Raw genomic sequence first — 17,824 nt, 5'->3', positions numbered from 1 at the left:
TGTATGCTGTTCACTTCCATTTCAAAGCTTGCTACAATTACGTCTGCACTTTGTAAGTGCCTCCTGCGTAACACACCCACTGCAGGTAGGGAGTCTGTATTCCTTCTCCCCCTGCCATTAACTATTCACAGTTGCAATCCATTAGCAACAAACACTGAGGAAGTGCCTATTACATCTGTTACATGAATCCAAATGTTTGGGATTCAGCAATTCTAATAAGTTCAATCTTCACTTGCATCTTCACCGTTATCAGGGGAATGAGTCTATACCATAAAAAGGTAACCATGTAGCTAGGGAACTTGATGGTGAGAGGACTTGTGTACTATAGAACATAGAGGATTGAGATTCCTTTAGATTTACCTGAACAGAAAGGCTTCTGATGTTGCTAAGGTATGTTTGTATTTTTCAGGTACATGTTAGATTTGTTCACAGGCTAGAAAGAAGATCACTGATATATATATATATATATATATATATATATATATATATATATATATATATATATATATACACACACATGCATTAGGGGATAAAAATTTTATAAGTATGCAGTTCTTATACTTCACTTTTGGATATACATTAGGGGATAAAAATGTTATAAGTATACAGTTCTTATACTTCACTCTTGGCATAGACATTTTTCCATACATTGACTTTCACATATAGACATTCTTAATAACTGTCATTACAAGTGTTGTTAAAACTGGTTACCTTGCAGTCTTTTCTATCTTATTCCATGACAACATAAAGTACTATATTGTCAGTGACACAGGGGTGCTGTGCTAATAAGATGGCCCATAGACACCACCAATAGAGTGCTTAGCAATCATGTACAATTGACTTGTGTTGCAAATGTGGACGTATTTTGTGAAAATTGTGTATAAAGCACTTATAACAAGTGAATTATGTGTTATTTGTTGGATTGTACAGACTGTCATTTTCCTGTTGTTTTGCAGGTGGGGTAGCCAAGTACTAACTATGTGTTTCCACATCAAATGTTGGGTTTCAAGATTCTTGCTCTTGCAATTGTGTAGCCATCCTGATATTTCTGTGGGTGTATGGGGAAACTTGTATATAATCAGTGGCATGTTGTAGAATAGAATTCAGGAATTCATTTAGGATCCTGGATGCTGATTCTGTGAAATCACTAGCATATACCTGTTGGCTTCTCAAAGGTCCCTGCAGCTAATATTCTAAGTGCTATACATACCTTAGTTTCCACAGGTATTGGTTTCCTTTGGTTTGCCCTTGCTGTCAGCTGTGGTCAACAGAGGTTGCAGACTTCCTGTGGTGTGTCTCTGTTTACCCTGGAGCACTCTACAGTTTCCACATAGTGCAGACCATGATAAGTTAACAGGGGTCTAAATAACATTCTCCTTCTTGGCCAGGGTCTATTCACAACAGCAGTAGTATAGATTTGTGCCTATTGCACATACATATGTATAAGAGGAACTGCAACCCATAATATTGTTCCTTGGCTGTATTCCAGTTGGTTTTGGAATTGACAGGAGAAACCTACAGTGAGTGTACACAGTTGTTGTATAACATGTTGAATAGCTACCTCATCTTGCATTAGTCGATTAGGATACAGTTCAGCTGCTTATGCTGATAATAGCACAACAAGGTATTTACCTTGTTTGTGCTGCTCAACATGATGTGCAGAGCTGCTTACTGAATAGAAAATGATGTACTGTCATGTGCACATTGTGCCACAATATGCACACAGTCTTAGCAGACCATGTATGCTTTACTGAATCTGCACCAATTTTATGTAGGATGATATCCTACCTAGATAAAAACACCTTTTGTTGTACACACCTCAGGCATGCCAATGTTATCATCTTTGGTGATGTACCTAGCATAAAGTGGTCCTGTGGTGGATTTTCCTCTGTAGATATCCAGATGTGGTCCTTTGTATATCATATATATGTTTGCAAGATTGTGCAGGTGAATATTATGGTTATGGTATGTATGATTTCACTCTGGACATTGAATTGGCTTTTTCCATTAGTTGTGTCTGTGGTGCTGTTGTGGGGCAACACTACATGAACATCACTGATTTTTCTGTGTACTTCTATAAATGTGGCTTGTCATGACTCAAAGGTGTGAATTAGATGCTGCTGTGTTGCTTTGCTTAATTTAGAAAATACAGCCACTGTCCCATCACAGACACCTATTTCTTCTTACCCCTGTCTCCTCTTGATCATCATGTGATAGGTCTGATAGCTCCATGTTAGACTTCTGAGGTTCTTGGGGTAGGTCCTCCACACCTGTGGCTGGTACACCACCATGTCTTAATGTTAGCATGTTGTGTAGCATGGTACACATAATGACCATCTGTAATGACTTTTCTGGTGTGTTCTCCAGTACATCCCCTCATGTGTCCAGGCATCTGAATCTTGCTTTCTGTTTATCATACACATACTCAATGGTGTTCCATGTCATGGTGTGTGCTCTGTTGTTTGCATCCTCAGCAGGTGTTGATGGAGTTCTCTATGGCATCATTAGACAAGGATTCAATGGATAACTACAGTCATTTATTTGTAGGAAGATGAAAGCAATATTTAGTCTTCATGCTTACTGTTGACATGTCTTGACAATGCTTATATTATAGCAGTGGTCCTGTACTTACCAAGCAGAAGTCCCACTAAAATTTCACAATGATACAGTCCTCAGATAACTTTCCTTCTAAAATGCTGCATCATGCACACTGTTAAGGTGTTTTGCCATGATATTAGTATTGAGGCTGTCAAGACAGATTGCAACCTGACAATTGAGCAATTACCATCCTTTTCTGTTGATATGCCATTCAGTATTCTGTATCTCTGGGGTTTTGATTGGGATGTGGATACAATAAATTGCACCTAGAGCATGGATAAGGTGGCAAAGGCATACAGCTGTTGCATGGCAGTTCTGGACACTATGAATATTGTTGGGAACTGGATGTATTCATCCATTTTCCTGCACATTACTGCCATGAGCTGTCCTAGAATGTGATCATTGGCTATCTTGGACAGTCGTACACCATCCCCCATATGATATCAAAATATCCCAGAGGCCAGTATACCCAGACTCATACCTAATTTTGTTTGTACTGGTACTGGGTTACCCTGCAGACTATATACATACATGTGGAGTACACCCATCTAGCATACAGCCTGTACCAGCTGTCTATCTAACCTGTGCCTATCAATGATTTCCTGGTCATAGAGTGGTCTAAACTATAATATGGCTCAGTGCCTTGCTGGCTGCCTTCTAGGATGCACTGGCAGATCATCCTCTATTATGGCTAATAGTACCCCAGCCTCCTCACATGTATTAAGTGCAGTTTGCATTTCATTCTAGTTAAATTTTGTGGAATCTGCAGATTGCTTAGAAATTTGCAGGAAATTCTAACATAAAGGGTAAGCAAAAATGGCATCTGCCAAGTGATTTCATAAAAGTGTTGGCGCGCTCGTCTGTTTCATTTTGTTATCATTAGGCACACACATTGTGTTTTGGAATCTGGCTGACATGCACAGAGTCCAAAATTATGCTACTCTGAATAAATTTTTACTTGATCTTGTCTTAACATCCATTATGGAATCGCATCCACCACTGATGTGCTGATGTCTTTCTTCAGCTTGCTGCACTGTCTGTAACTTTCTTTTGAATTCTGGACCATCTTCTTCTTCTTTCGGCTGCTCCTGTTAGGGGTCGCCACAGCAGATCAACTGTTTCCATTTCTTCCTGTCCTCTGCATCTTGCTCTGTCACACCAACCACATGCATGTCCTCTCTCACCACATCCATAAACCTTATCTTAGGCCTTCCTCTTTTCCTGTTACCTGGCAGCTTCATCCTTAGCATCTTTTTCCCAATATACTCTGCATCCCTCCTCAGCACATGTCCAAACCAACATAATCTTGCCTCTCTGGCTTTGTCTCCAAACTTCCCAACCTGGGCTGACCCTCTAATATACTTATTAATAATCCTGTCCATTCTCGTCACACCCAATGCAAATCTTAACATCTTCAACTCAGCCACGTCAAGCTCTGACTCCTGCCTTTTTGTCAGTGCCACTGTCTCCAACCCATATAACATAGCTGGCCTCACTACCCTCTTGTAGACCTTCCCTTTCACTCTTACTGGTACTCATCTGTCACAAATCACTCCTGATACTCTTCTCCACCTACTCCATCCTGCCTGTACTCTCTTCTTCACCTCTCTTCCACACTCATCATTACTCTGAACTGTTGATCCCAAGTACTTAAACTCATCCACCTTTGCCACCTCTACTCCCTGCATCCTCACCATTCCTCTATCCTCCCTCTCATTCAGACACATATATTCTGTCTTAGTCCTGCTGACCTTCATTCCTCTTCTCTCTAGAGCATATCTCCACCTCTCCAGGGTCTCCTCCACCTGTTCCCTACTCTCACTACAGGTCACAATGTCATCTGCAAACATCATAGTCCACAGGGATTCCTGTCTGATCTCTTCTGTCAACCTGTCCATCACCATTGCAAATAAGAAAGGGCTCAGAGCTGATCCTTGATGTAATCCCACCTCCACCTTAAATGCATCCGTCACTCCCACCGCAGACCTCACTGCTGTCACACTACCCTCGTTCATATCGTGTACCACTCTTACATACTTCTCTGACACTCCAGACTTCCTCATGCAATACCACAACTCCTCTCAAGGGACCCTGTCATATGCTTTCTCTAAATCCACAAAGACACATTGCAACTCCTTCTGACCTTCATCTGTACTTCTCCATCAACACTCTCAGAGCAAACATCACATCTGTAGTGCTCTTTCCTGGCATGAAACCATACTGCTGATCACTAATCATCACCTCCCTTCTTAACCTAGCTTCCACTGCTCTTTCCCATAACTTCATGCCTTTGAATTCTGGACCAAACATTCTAAAAGACATCTATCAGGCAGTGTTGACCATCACACCTTCTGTGTACCATACACAATGTCAGACTAGATTCAGCTAGATCATGCCCTGACTCATACCAAAAAAACAACATGTTTTCGGTAGAGAGAGAGAGAGAGATAGCTGAGGGGAAAAAAGGTCAAACAGTAAAGATATGGCAACACCAAAGACTCCTAAAGACGTCCATTCTAATTCCAGAGGGCAAAGCTAACTTGTTTTCTAAAGTGTGCATTGATAACCAAATCAGTAATTTCAGAAAAAAAGGAAAGGAATTTTATTTTACAAGTGCAGACCCCTTCAGCCTTGTTGCCCTTATTGGAAAAATGTAGATTATGCATTACTGGTACCTTCCTAAAAGTACTGAGAGTCTTTACAGTATGTGTTCTACAGTTTGCTGTAGGAAGAAACAATAAACTACTTAAACATTGAATGTTTTGGAGCTGTGCTGCTTGTTCCGCATGCAAATAATCACAGGCTAAGCAACATGCAAAATCAGTATAGCGCTAACTGCTGGGCATGAAGGCATGCTATATAGTCTCCCCCCTTTAGTGAATTAAATTTTGCATAAAGTCTGGAACAGACTTTGCCCATATGATTTGCATCTAACTTTCTGCAGGCAAGCGATGAAGAAAAAAAACTTTTATAAGTAAAACAAATCTTTACTGATAGGAAACAGGATATATTCTAGAAAACATTCTATATGTTTCCATTACTCCTGCAAAGCTGTCATATGTAACATTCACAGGTAAACAATGCTTGGTTGTCTGCCAAATCTGAATGCCTCAGTCTACTATTTCACAAGAGTTTGTCATCTTAAACCTCATGCATTGCTTAGACATTAAAATTGTTCTGGCAGATGCTGAAAACAATATAGCAATCACAATAGTAGCCATCAGAATAATAATGTAAAAAAGATAAAATGGGTCTGGTCTTAATCTCAACCATCAAGGAAGGCATGTGTCCTGATAGAGAGTGTTGTTATGACATTATGTATAATTCAGAAGAAAAAATGCATCAGAATAAATCCTAAAACCTGCTTGACACTTAAAAAATTCTGTGAGCAGCTTCCATTCCTATTCTGCTTAAAGAGCGAAAGAGAGAGAGAGAGAGAGAGAGAAAGAGAAGACAGATGCTTAAAACGTATGTTTCATGGTTACAGTATACCATTTGAATTGTAATGGCATGCTCAAATCTGATGGTTACGCAGTATAATAATGTCAATATAAGCATACTCTAAAATAAATGTGTAGATATGTCAAGACAATGAACACCTCCTGTAAAAGATTACTAATTTAATACATATTGACATTAATTATTGTGTCTTTTGTTAATAAAAACAAAAATGGAGGATTATTTTAGGGGAAAACCTAAAATCTAGGGCTGCATATTATTCTTTCTGACAAAAATAAACCCCCACTAAGAAAAAGAAGTAAAAGCATAAAATCGTATATATTAGGTTATGAATTTTTTTCTAAGTCCTACAGTGCATTTAATTAACCTCAACTGTTGCACGCAATTACAAAAATTTGGATATTATTTTGTTGTTAATAGGAAAACTAATCCCTTAAAAATAAAAGAAAGCCATGCATGTTATGTTACAGCTATCTGATACATTGCATATTCATACATATTTAAACTGTCAATTTCTGAAAGTGTTGCTGATCTGTACTTTTTGGCACCCTTTGTATGCCCTCCAGCTGACTATTACCTGCTATCTAGGGCTCCTCCAGTAGCTCCTGTAAATTATTCTCCCTGGAATTATTCCCTTGAGCTGGAACTGTACCAGTAGCAGGTCTGGAAAGGAGGTGGGTTGGAATGAGCAGCCAACAGAGTTCCATATGCCATCCTAGACACTAGAGGAATGCTTTGTTTGCCGCACCCCCTTTAATAGTAAAATGCCATTTGCTTCATTGCTTGAGTGCTGCCAAATTTTTCTTCAGAAATATGTATGAGTGGTATTATGTTTCAGATGCAGTTTGTATTCTTTTTTTAGTTATTTTTTCCAATTAAAAAAAATGATCACCACACATTGAGTCATTGTGCGCACTATGAATTAAAACAACATAAAAAATCTTAAATTGTGTACATTCAATTGAATGTCTATATGTTGAATGCCTATGTTCATAAATTCATTGCAAGTACTTTCTTGTGATTTTATCCTGAAGGAAAGTCTCTTAGTAGGAGTAAGTGGCTATCATTTTATTTAGGTAGTGAGTCAGGATTGATGAGAATATATAGAATTTTTTTTGTGTCATACAGCCTGTACTAGAATGTGATTTCTTAACATGGGGATCTATCAGATATCGTGATAAAACATTCAGTGATCTGTGGACGGATAACGATATGTATGGTTTTGGTTAGAGTTGAATTGGCAGTGGAAGTTTATGTGTCTTAGTGGAAGAGTGCTAGTTAGGAGTTAAAAGGTTAAAATGAATTTCAGATGGAAATCTGACACCATGGCACAGAAAGATAAAGCCCTAAGTATGGCCCCTGTAACCTGGGTTCTCTTAATGGCTCCAGCATCTAAGACAATAGCAGGGAGGGTTGGGAGTGCCTATCTGGAAGAGTAATTATTCTTCCAGGCAATCCCTGAGGGGCGGCTTGGTCCATAGAAGGGAATAGCCCTTAGATGGAATGGATAAATGCAAGATAGTTGGATAGGGAAAATAAGGGTGAGTTATTAAATAAAAAAATTCCTCTGGCAGAGTCTGTGTCTGTCATAAACCTCCTTGGATGTTCTTAAGATCCATGCAGGCGCTAGCTATGAGATGGCAATGTATGGAATTGAAAGGCTTAGCTTGTAGACCCTGAGATGGATGGGAGCACTGGGATGATTAGAAAGTTTGAACTAAAAATGGGGAGTAATGAGCTGTAAGGAATGATAATAATTTGAAGAGGCACTTAGTGTCTGGGGATGAGTAGGTTGGATTTAACGACTTATTCTAAAGTCACACTGAGTTCTAGAAAAAGCTGTTATCATTCATGTAGCTGGAAATATGACAGCTGTTCTTCCACAGCAAATGATAAGGAGAAATTCAGTGTAATGACTTTATGTAGAAGCAAGCAGAAGGTACAAAATAATCCCAACTGCCCAAAAAAAAAAAAAAAAAAAAAAAAACAGTTGCAACAACCTATGCCAAAAAGCAAGCTTACAGCCTGACATGTAGTACTGATAAAATACTTGTATGTGATGATAAACCTAGGAAAGGTGAGGAAAGAAGTAGTGGCAAACAGATACACAATTCAATAAAAAAGACAATGTTATAAATTAATATATGGAGATATAGGAACCATATCATGTATTTAGCATTATGCAATAAAGAACATATGAAAAAATGTTTTTCAAACCTATCATCTTACTATACAGTTAAAATATTAAAAGTACAGAAACACATTTAAATATTCCCCTAAACTCTCACAATATGTACTGCCTTCGTGCAGGCAGTGACAACTAATTATGTTTACAGATATAAAAAAAAAATGCTGCAGCAAATGTCCACAGACCTGCAACTTCAGTACAAAAGTTCAAGAGATACACAGTCCCATCTGGGAGGAAGAGATCCATCCACTATACTGGTTCAACTGTTCAAACTGCAGCAGTTCTTTGAGAAAACTTTCAACAACAGGAAAAGGGGGAATGTATTAGGGTCTTGATCTTACACATAGTCCTGAGTGCATCTGCAGGGAGGAGGATGGAGTTTGTCTCATTATGCAAGTTCTGATAATCAAAAAAGTGCAGTTTGTAAGTCCTGCTTGCCTGTAACAGTAGATGTTCACAGAACACACTGTCTCACTTGTGTATGAGTAGCAGCACCCCCTCCCCAGTAGTCTGGTAAAGCTCAAAGCTCCTCCCAATGCCTATCCATAGGTGTAAAGGTTCAATCACCTGTTAGGACCAGGACTGCCCTTCAAACCTACGAACACATAGACAGAGTGCCCAGTGTTCCAAACCAAAAGCCACACACACACACACACACACACACGCACACACACACACACACACACACACACACACACACACACACACACACACACACACACACACACACTAATACATGGCTGCTGATGAAAACTCAGCAGCAACTCCAACAACTACGAACTATATACATCCAACAAAAGGGGATGGTGGGAGAGCACTGACCTTAAGGCAGTTTGTTCTATGAACATCCACTGTTACAGGCAAGTAGTACTTATACAACTATACCATGTTCAACAAACACACTGCCTTAATGTAATATTTATTTACTATTTATTTTATTTTATTTTACATTTGTTGACCAGGATGGTCTGACTGGGTGCAAGCCCTTTTTCAGTGGAGGCCTGTGGAGAAAAGCTCCATAGCACAGTTACAAAGTTGATTGTCACACGCAAAATTCACAATGATTAATACAAGTTTCAAAAGGCAGACAAGCAAGACAGTGGTAACATACATAGTTATTAAATATACAGTTTTGGCGATGCAAGTACAAAGTTATATGAGACATACTACTAGTTATACATACATATAAAGTGTTACCTATGATGAATATCAGGTTTTAATCAGAAACTATAGATTCCTAGTGGGTACATTAGTAGGTTAGGTACGAGGTGCAGCAAGAAGAAAAAGGAAGACGAAGTTGGCGATAGTGGTAGAGAAGTCGATATACTGTAAAGACAGTACAGGAAGTAGTTAACAGGTAGAAGTGTAGTGATAGGGGGAAGTGACCGGAGCAGGTGTAATAGATAAGCAAGTTGTAAGGGGGAAGACTAGTGCCATGAAAAGATAGTAGAGGCAGTATAGGGCTTGGTGGAATTAGCCGGGGCTGATACAAGAGCAAATCCAATTATTTTTGATGTAATCTTTTAGGAGCTTTTTTTTAAATTGCTGTGGGCTGGCAGTGTCTACACTGACCGCCTCAAAAAACTCCAGCTTTACTCCGTAGCATATCTCCTACTCCGAGGTGATCTCTGCCTAACATATTAAGCTATGTCAAACCCAGAACTGTTGGACATGCTACATCTAAAGAAATCCCAATCCCGCTGAGCTACACGCTCTAGGGACCTAAACCTTGTCACCACAATAAACAGGAGATGCTGGAGGGATAAATTCCTGTCCCAGAGACTTCCCATACTCTGGAACAGGCTACCTATCTATGTCAAGCAAAGTTCTTCATTAGCACTCTTCAAGAAAAATCTTGATTAGTGGATGGGAAATAGGAAATACACCCTGGGGATCACTTCTGTGTCTCTGCTCAACAGTGGCACAGGAAAATAACTTTCTTGGGTGGCGTAAGCCAGGGTACCTTATTGGCTAGGCTTATGTAGGCCCTTGAGCTGATAGCCTAGTGCCTACCTATGATCCTATGAACCTATGTTGTGGAATAGTATTCCAGATCTTTGAAATATAGTTGGAATACAGGGAATCTCCAGCTTTATTGTTGCTTTTGGAAATATTAGGTAGAGTTTTATGAGTAGATCAGAGTAGTCGAGTGGTAGACTTAGGTAGAAGCACCTGTTGGAGGATGGAGGTTCTTTCTGGATGGTGTACAGTTTTATTGGCAGTGATGAGTTGGGTATAGGTAAAGTGATGGGGAAGTTCTAACTGGTGTAGGGCATAACAGTGGCGGGACCTGTGAGAGGAAATGGTGGTGAGTTTATCTGTTTTATTGTAGCAGGAGTTGAGTTTAGCTAGGTTGGTTTTGCTTAGGTTAGTGAAGATGGGTGAGGACTAGAGTAATGTGGACAGGAGATGAGCTCTAGAGATGTCTTGTCTGCTGTGGTTAGTGAGGAAAAGCTTAATTCGGTACAGTGAGCCTAGTTTACTGAAAGTCTTTTTACTGGTTTGTGCTAGGTGTAAGTCAAATTTCATTTTATTATTGATTATAACACCAAGTAATTTTATTTGGGAGATGGCTGGTATACTAGTGTTGTTGGAAGAGTGTATTTGAAATGTGGCTGGGGGATTGGATGCTTTGTTGGGGTGAAAGAGCATCAGTTTGATTTCGGATGGGTGCAGTATAAGTTTTGCTTCAGTTAGCCAGGTTTCTGCTTCAGACAAGGATTGTTACTAGTGATTTTCAACTGTTTTAGGGAAGACACAGTGCAAATGAGGGTTGAGTCATCTGTGCATTGGATGACTAAGGCAAGAGGAGTAGATTTGTGTAGCTGGTTAGTGAAAATGGTAAAGAGTAGGGGACTGAGTAGAGAGCCTTGGGGAACTCCTATGTTGACAGGAAGTAGAGCTGACAGCTCCTGATGCCATTTGACAGCTTGCTGTCAGACGGTAGTGTAGCTGTGGAACCATGATAGGGAAGAGTGGCTAAGATTTATGGTGCCATACTTTAAAAGAAACAGAAAAAACACTGAAAACTGAATAAAATAAAAACGGCAGCTCACAGACTCTACTGGCAGCAAATTTAGATGAAAGAGAACCCCAGGATGCTAGAAAATCACACAAATCCTTGATTCTTTAAAATAAGATCTCCTGTTAGCGCTTTCATTTAAACAAAGTGTTAAACTTCATCAGACAGCTGTTAGTTTCACATTTTCTTCCTTTATAAACTTTCTTTAGTGTTGATTGGTTAAACAACTCATAATATTAATAGAACTTAAAAATCCATGACATATACATACAAATACAAACACCTATTCATTCTAAAACTGGACAGTTTTACTGGCACCAGAGGGGAGGAGGGAAGTTCTGGACTGATACTCAGCTGTTCTGTCCACCACTTTAACTCTCATCTGACAAAGGACAGCATCAGCAACTGGGATTCCAGGAAATTAAGATGCTGGTTCCAACAATTTCAGGCATACCATTGAGTTTTTCTCATGTGAAGATGGGTCAGTGGTATTGTGAGAATCATGCATGCCATCAGTCCAAGAATATTTAGGAATTCTCTTGCGGAGGTAAAGTTCCTCTTGGAAAATCCCAGACACATTGTCTGTTAAGACAGAATCTTGTCTTCTGGAAAAAAAGTCATTCTCTTGTGGGAGTCAATTAAGCACCCCAGAACCACTATTCTTTGCAAGGGTGTCAGACAAGACTTCTGGAGGTTGTGGGTTGAACCCTAGCTGGGAGAGTAAAGTCAAGACCTTCTCTAGGGAATCCAAACAAATGGATGCAGACTCTGCACAGATCAGCAAGTTGTCCAAATAAGGAAAGATGTGAATGCCAAGAGTTCCATAGTGAGCCACTACTGGAGCGATGTATTTGGTAAAGAGTCACAATACAGTGGAGATCTCAAAGGATAATACAGAAAACTGATAGTGTGAACCAGACACAATAAATCTTAGAAGTCTCCTGAAATTATAAGTAATGGGAATAGGATGATATGCATCCTTTAAGTCCAGGGTCACCATGAAACAATGATCTGGCAACAGGGGAAACACTGTCTACAGAGTGAGAATCTTGAACATGGAGCCCGTGACAGATATATCCAGAAAGGAAATGTCCAAAACTGAACTTCACAACAGCTCTTTTTTGGTGACCATGAAAATCCTGGAGTGCAAACCTTTCATTCTTACCAAGGGAGGGACTGGTTCTATGAGCCCTGAGTCCAACATGTGTTGGAGAATAAGAGGCTCATTCACAATGCTGTACTTTATTCATTTGTTTTTCATTTTAGTATGGAAATATTTCTGTTATCATATGCAGTTAGCAGAAATTAAACAAGTAGTCAGATCAGATTGCTGATTACAGCTGGTGAGAACATATTCCTAATTATTAGTTGTATATCATTACCAAACAGCATGCAGGAACAGAGAAATATAACGGTATATAGCCTGTATAACCAGCAAAGTTTAGTGTAAGAAAAAATGTGTCCATGAGTATATTGCAGTAGTTAATCAAGGCCTGAAAGTTAAACAAAATGAGGGTTATTGCAAGGTTGTATATTTAGTAATGACATGATTCTTCAACAGAGCAGGTTGAAATCATGTTTTTGTTAATAATTACAATATTTGGTCAAGCATGTCTGAACCTATAATGACATAATGTGCGACAGGGTTTAATTTATTTTTAGTTTTTGCCACCACCTTCCCTTGTATATTCTTTTCTGGCATATGGTACTTTTCATTGAGACATCAGCCATTCAGAATTCATGTGTTTCTGTCCTTTGCTCCAAGACAAACTTATTAGGTACACTTTTCTCTCTCTGTAAGCCTTCTCATGTAAATCCAGGACAGGTTATGCTGCTTTTCATAAACATGTTTCCTTTTGCCTCTCCTTCACAGCTTTAGAATCTAGAACTACAAAAAATACTCCAGATATTGTCCTTCCAGTTGATAGTAAACAGAAATAATAATCATGTTTCTTGTGATGAAGTAGGCTTCAGCAGAACCTCAGACTTATATTTAAAGTTCCAATACAACCAACGATTCATTGAAAAGTAAAATAAAATACACAGAAAGAAGTAGATGAAACACCAGGTAAGATTTAATCCTGGTACTTCAGCTTTTCGCCTTCAGGGGATAATTCTTTACAAAAAGAACACGACCTTAAATAGCATGTGTAATAAAGTAATTAAATCTTAATCATATCAATAATTCAAGTTAATTAATTACCATAGCATGAATACAATTAATATGACAGAAGTCAACATTTAAAATAACAGTATAAATGGAAATACATCATAGGTACGTCAGCAGTAATTAGCAAAATAAACAATGTACATGGTCAAAACAACATTCTGAATGTTAGAAATTCATAGAAACTTCCTTATTTAGACCCCCTAAAATATAAGGAACCATAATTAAAGATAAACAAAATGCATAGTCAAAACAACATTCTGAATACTAAAAATTCATAGAAACTTCCTGATTTAACCCCCCAGATATAAAGTAGCATAACTGATAATAAATGTAGTTTCCAGATGGTTTAACCTTAAATGAAAATCACCTCTCGACCCCTCAACTTTAGCTAAAACACACAAAAATAAATAAGACCCACCCCCATCATGGACAGATGAAAAGTGTGTGGCAACCTGACTTTCCCTCTTATTATTTCTTATGTCCAAAAGATGCTCCATAACTCTTATTTTGGCCTTCCTCTTTGTTTGCCCCACATACCATCTTACATTCTCACAGCCACATCCCAATACATATATCTATATCTATCTATCTATATATATATATATATATATATATATATATATATATATATATATATATATATATATATATATATATATATATATCTAGATAGATATAAAACCTCCACAGGACTTACAATTAAATCTTACCTGGTGTTTCATCTACTTCTTTCTGTGTGTTCTATTTTATATTTAAAGTTGTCATACTGAATGACCAAATTAAGATTATGTGATGGAATTATTCACACACACACACACACACACACACACACACACACACACACACACACACACACACACACACACACACACACGGGTTGCATTCCAGACAAATTTGTCACTGCGCTGTTCCTTAAAGTTAGGGTTGAAGTAATTTGAAGATGTTTAGTTAGGGGAAGGGAGGTAACGACATGAATGAGGTCATAAGAAAGTCCGGGAGGGGAGATGGCTGGTATATATAAGCATAGGTTAAGGGGAGGGCAATTCTCTTTGGTACAAAAGATGCATTAGTAGTTGTCCATACTGTGGAGTCCATAGGCAATTAGCTTGGGGGTACAGGTCCCAGGTATTTTCTGCAGAAGTAAGATTGTCAGTTAAATTTGAGTGGGTTAGCCTACTAGGATAATGTGAATGATTATGTTAATGGGTTTATGTTTTAAACGTTTAGATGTAAATGTAGTGGGAATTGAGTTAGGGTGGGTTAGAAGTCAGCTTTAGGGTATAACTTTGTGTATTTATTGATGGTAGTAGTTAGCTTGCTAGTAGGAGGTTTAAGTAATCTCTAGAGTTATTTACTGGTAGTTTGGTGTGGGTAATGTTGTGTAGGACTGAGGAAGGTTCCCAGGTTAATTGCAGTGCCGTTGCATAATTTCTAGTATGGTTGGGTGTACTGGAAGAATTCAGGAGGGTCTTTTTATAGTTAGTTTGCTCATGGGGTTTTAGTGGAATTGTATGAGCACATTATTTACCTTAAGCCTGCTCATTGTTATCAAGGTAGGAATGTAGTCCTTGTGGCCTAGGCATGTTATTAAAAAACACAATAATTATTATTAGTAAATAAATATATGACAACCAGTCATAAACAAATAGTACCTAATAGTTTTATCTGGTTATTAAAATATTTTTATGTAAATGCCCTCTTCTCAAATTTCCTATTTAAATAACATCAGTTTTTCTTTCCAAATGTTCACATATTCTAACCATTATATTAAAGCTTAATATTTTCTATGTTTCCAATTGCATATTCAAATGACTGCTTAGAAATTCATAACTTCAACAAAATTCTATTATTTATTGACATTGATTCTTAAATGGTACTGATTTATATAGTGTTGAAAAATGAAGGTCCAAATATAATCAAGATTCTGACCATTGGTTAATTATACAAATATTTAGAGACTTTGTGAACACAAACGTAAATAAGATATTTAACTTAGATATGAAATTGTTCCCAAAATTATTTTAATTCTTAATAAATATCAATTATAATGCAAAGAAAAAATAAATTATATTTGTCACAAACTTATATAATTCTTAAGTTGGAGTTCACATATTTAGACAATTCCTATTGGAAATACTCTCAGAAATGAATAATGAAGACTTCTCTGAAGATTATAAGAAATTAATATTAAAATCTACAGATAAAACTATATCTTCCTTAAATTGGAAAATTTTCACTTGGAAATTTTTACTTAGAGCTTTTGTCACTCCTAACAAAATTGCAATTGTCCCATCCCCCTTTTAAATAACCACACCAAACATATAAAGACATTTGACGACCTTTATTGAACTATATTATACAATGAACTTATATACACAAAAACAGCATTAGTTATCTTCCTCAGCAACGATGATCTCAAGGCAGCGTCACCACTCACCCTGACGAATTTACCTCAGAGCAACGTACCTACTCACCTCACCTCCATACCAAACCATTAACCAATAACCACCTTCTTTAGAGGGGGAACAGAAGAGGACAATCCTGTCCCTTTGCTCTGCCTCAAATTGCCCACATCTTCCATCCATACACAAAAAGGGAGGGTGGGAGGGCCACCAACTCATGCCAAATGTGCCTACTTCCTTTAATCCCTAACATTTAATAATGTCAGAAGTCTCTCCTTCCCCTACCTCACTTCCTTTCACATCGCCATCTCTCTTTAACCCTTTCACCACCACAGTCCCACTATCCTATCCAACTACAACTCCTCACCTTAATTCCTACCTCTATACCCTCCCCACACCGCTTTAGCCTTATTCATGGGACCGGGGCAACTTAGCTTGTCCCAAACTACATTTGTCCTGCCCCCCCCCTTTAAATAACCCCACCAAACACATAAAGACATTTGACGACCTTTATTAAACTCTATTATACAATGAACTTATATACACAAAAACAACATTAGTTATCTTCCTCAACAACGATGATCCCAGGGCAGCGTCACCACTCACCCTGGACGAATTTACCTCAGGGCAGCGTACCTACTCACCCTGATACTCCTCCACCAGGGCAGCGTACCTACTCACAAATATAAAGAGGCAGCATACCTACTTACCTAACCTCCATACCAAACCATTAACCAATAACCACCTTCTTTAGAGGAGGAACAGAAGAGGACAATCCTGTCCCTCTTCTCTGCCACCAGCCTGGTCCCAGGCTGTTCCCCCTCCTAAACCCTAGCTGCAATCATATCCTCTAAAAAGAGCTTCAAATGCAAACTAAAATGATTAAATCCTACATCATTCAGGTGTACTCCATTCATTCGGTACCAAGACTCCTCTCCATCCCCAAAATCTCTATGGTCAATGGTATGCATCCCCAAAATTCTTAACTGCCTAGCCAGCCTTTGATTGACACACCTTCTGACCCTTTCAATCACCCTATAACTATATGCAGCCCTCCAACACAAACGAGGAACTAACTCTGACCCCACAATTTCCATACCCGGGTACAACGACTGTAATCTTATCAAATCCTGCAGAATAATGTCCACTAATTGTTTTTTGGAAACAATGCCCAAGTCATTGCCCCTCAAATGAATGACTAGTATACAAGGACAACCCACCTTCAGTTTAGCCCTTTTAAATTCATGCAACAACCAATCTCAACTAAGACCCCTAATACCATGTCAAATCACTGACCACCCTAAATGTGATAAACCCAAATTTTCCCCATCATCCCTAACTAAAGCATGCTTCTCTGTCCAGTGGATATACAAATGCCCCAAGATGATAATGTGCTTCCCTAAAAGAAAAGAAGAGAAAATTAATAATCAGACCACAACTTATCTAATATACAACAAAAATGCATTTGAAGACCACCTCCCCACTCTTTTAATCTATTAAATGGAACTACCCTCTGTAGCTAAATCTTCGGCCTTACCTATCCTGAATGAGTGAGCTGCAAACCTCTCCGCCAGAAATCCCATGCAACATAAAACCCTCCTCACCAAAGTTATGAATCTACTACTCGACACCACCTTCCCATCCATTGAACAAAAAATTAACTGATCCACACTCCCCTTCCGCCTCTTCATAAATTCTTTAGCCCACATTACTGGACAAAGCCAAGAATTCCTGTCAGTTTTAAGCACCACCAAACATCCCCTACCCAATTTATCTGTCTTACTCCTCCTTAATGCAATAGTAACTTCACCCTCCCCTATGATAACATCCTTCCAACATAATGAGCCTAACAACTCAGAAATATGAAAAGCACCAAAATATAACCATGGACATAATGTACCCCACATAAAGTAATCCGAAGACCCCTCCTTGTAACAAACCTAACCATTTCAACAAAAATTTCAATATAACCCTCGTAAGTGGCC

Source organism: Protopterus annectens, chromosome 1.part0 (assembly GCF_019279795.1).
Source record: "Protopterus annectens isolate FY-2018-M chromosome 1.part0, PAN1.0, whole genome shotgun sequence".
NCBI classification, from domain to species: domain Eukaryota; kingdom Metazoa; phylum Chordata; order Ceratodontiformes; family Protopteridae; genus Protopterus; species Protopterus annectens.
This window is presented reverse-complemented; position numbering follows the sequence as displayed.